Here is a 3023-nt window from a genome sequence, read left to right as displayed (position 1 = left end):
TCCCTATTATTGCCTACAAGGACTTGTAGGATGAGTTCATAGATGTCAGGCTGGGAACCATTCCTCCTTTTATTGATGAGGAAACTTGCAACACCAGGAGAGGGGTTATGACTTGCCCAAAGTCACACTGTGGAAATAGTTCAGAACCTATTTATGAAATCAGACTCACTGAATCCATGACAGCATTTCTTTTGCTGTACTTCCCCCCACCCCACAAAAAGAAGACAGTTTCTTCCCCTTATCTGCAAAACTCTACAAAGGACAGCAGAGAACTGTTAAAAGAAAAATATCTACAGAAAATTTACTGGTCTGGTAGGTTTTTCTTCAGTAATTTGTGAATTGGGCAGCATCCAATCTAGCAGATAGAAAGGAGCTCTGAAGAGCTATTATGTAAGGTGAGAAATTTTCATAAATCAAAGTGAGCAGAAACAAAGAAGTTACACTGACATTTGCTGAGTGGTTAAAGCTGGGTTACTTTTCTTATATGGAGTAGAGAGAATTTTGGAACCTCGTCAGGTAACTTATGTTAAGCAGGCAAGTGCTGATTGGTTGACCAGGCCTGCCTTTTCTGGGAGAGCTGAACATAGAAACTTGGTTTGCTGACTTGAGGTTTAGCATGAGTTTTTCCATTTTGGGCCTAATCAGGCTACTTTAACAGGACAAAATCCTTTAGTCCAGAATCATTCTATTTTGAAGAAGAGAAACTCATTCAAACAAACTCAAGTTCTGAGGGAGCTCCTGATAATAGAACTTGGCTTCTCACTGAGTGAGAGGAACCTAGTGTGTCAGTCTACTCTGTTCTCTGCTCCTAGGGCTGCATGGCCACTTTCTCTCTCCTTCTGAGCATCTATTTCTACATCTTTTTGCCTAGAGTCCATCCCAGCCTTCACAGAGTGGAGCATCTGAACCTAAACACCTCCCAGATTGACTCCTCATGGTTGACTGGCTCAGTCTCTAATTGTCCTTATTTGGTATTGCTGATCATTTGAGGGGAAATTGAGATACTGGGATCAGGTATCCACTCCTGTCCTATGGGTGGAGCAGTCTTTAAAAAGTCCATTATGGGGATTGCTATTACAAGTGCCAAGCAACTGTGGTTATTTCCTCGTGTTGTGCAGCTCTTTTAAGAAACTACCTCTGCCCTGGCAAGAATATCCCCTTCTCCTCCCTCCTATTCTCTAGGAATCTGTTACCCAGAGACCATTTATATCATTTCCTTTGTCACTTAATCTTTCATTCAGCTTCTTTACCCTTCTACTTATTCTCATTGATGCTTTTGTCTCTCCTTCTTGGATTAGACTGTCTGGGGGGGCTTTTAGGGACAGGCAGTTTATGATCCCACAGGGTCCTTGGACCCTTCTCTTTCTTCATCAGTTCAAAGAGCAACCTCAGTGTGTCCTGGCTTTTAGGGCAGGGATCAAACAGCCATGGCTGGAATGATGGTGACCAGATGGGATAATGCTGGTAATATTTGTTCCAAAGGCCCAGCTGCTTGGCTGATGTAAATGCCAGGTGATGTCCATGAACATGACAACTACCTGGGCTCTGGGGCCACATTCAGCCCTCCAGCTCTTCCTGTGATTCACCCTCACTGGGGGCTGTTGAATCACTATAATCAGGAAAAGGTACTAATACTTGGCACTGAAATTTAGTAGCTCTCCTAGCCAAGGGACTTTGTTAACTGGAGGAAGAATCAATAACAGGCTCTTTACAACCCAGGGCTTCCTACTTAGTGCTCTCTAGGCCATACCATCCAAGAACAGGAACTGTGCCATCTTGGAATGGGCATTTAAGAGAGAAAAATTTCTTTTTGTTGTGTGATACATCTCAGATATTTCTTCATCTTCTCTACAACCCAAACCTACATCCTGTTTGTAAAGGTGATTACAATTTGGCCTTTGGAAATGGGAGAACAATTGATTATACATGTTTGGGAAATTCTGATCTTGGCAAGCTAGTACCTATGATGTTGTTAGACTCCTCACTCTGTGGAAGTATGTGTTTAGTAGCATTGTCATTCTATGTTTGCTTACTTAATTGCATCCCTATGCAACCCCGTTTATTGTGTTAAAAGTGCTCTTTTGCTTTCTTTGAGTCTGTTTCACATTCATTTTTAACTTTTCTCAATTCCAGTCAACTCCTCAAAACATTTTCTGCTAAGATTTCTGATTGGTTACTGTAGTAAATGTCTGAGTTCGGCTTTAGAAGATAGGATTCTAAGACTTTCTTGGCTGGTAATTCAGAGTGTACTTGGGTAAGTCACCCTGAGAAGGATAAAGATAACTAGCTCTGGCTCTCTCGGCATCAAAAGAGAAAACTTATTGGATGTCACTTTACTTTTCTGAGCCAGTGCCCTTGTTTCCAGGAATTGTCATACAAACAAGGGCTTTGGAGCAGGCAGATGTAGTTTTAAATCCCAACAAAAGCATTGATTAGCCATATGGTCTTGGGCCAGTTTGTGATTCTCATTTTCCTTTTTATCTGAGAAGTAGGGAGTATTAACCCGTTGTATTATGTTGGGGTTCAATGAAGTGATTTGGTTAAAGCATGATACACATTATATTGCAACCACTCCCCAACTCTTCAGCACATCCTGTACCCTTTACTTACCTCTGTGTTTTTCATAGCATTCATCAATTTTTAGATTCTGCATCATTTACTTGTTTAGTGTGTCTCCTCTCACTAGCTCCACAAGGATAGAGTTTTTTGTTTCTTTTCTTCCCTGCTGTATCCCCAATGCCTAAAACATATGCATTCCATAAATACTTGTAGAATGAATGTTAAATGATGTGATTCTTGTAGAAAAGAAAAAGAAGTCATCAGACTTTTTATGCAAAGAGCCAGATAGTAAATATTTTAAGGTCTGCAGGCAGTACAGTCTCTGTCCTAAAGACTCAACTTGGTTGTGTAGCATGAAAGCAGCCCCGTAGACAATACATAAACAAATGAGTATGGCTGTTCCTATAAAATTTCATGTCCAAAAAAAAAAGAAAAAACCCCAACAAAAACAGGGCTTGAACTTG

Source organism: Camelus ferus, chromosome 15, assembly GCF_009834535.1.
Source record: "Camelus ferus isolate YT-003-E chromosome 15, BCGSAC_Cfer_1.0, whole genome shotgun sequence".
NCBI lineage: Eukaryota > Metazoa > Chordata > Mammalia > Artiodactyla > Camelidae > Camelus > Camelus ferus.
This window is presented reverse-complemented; position numbering follows the sequence as displayed.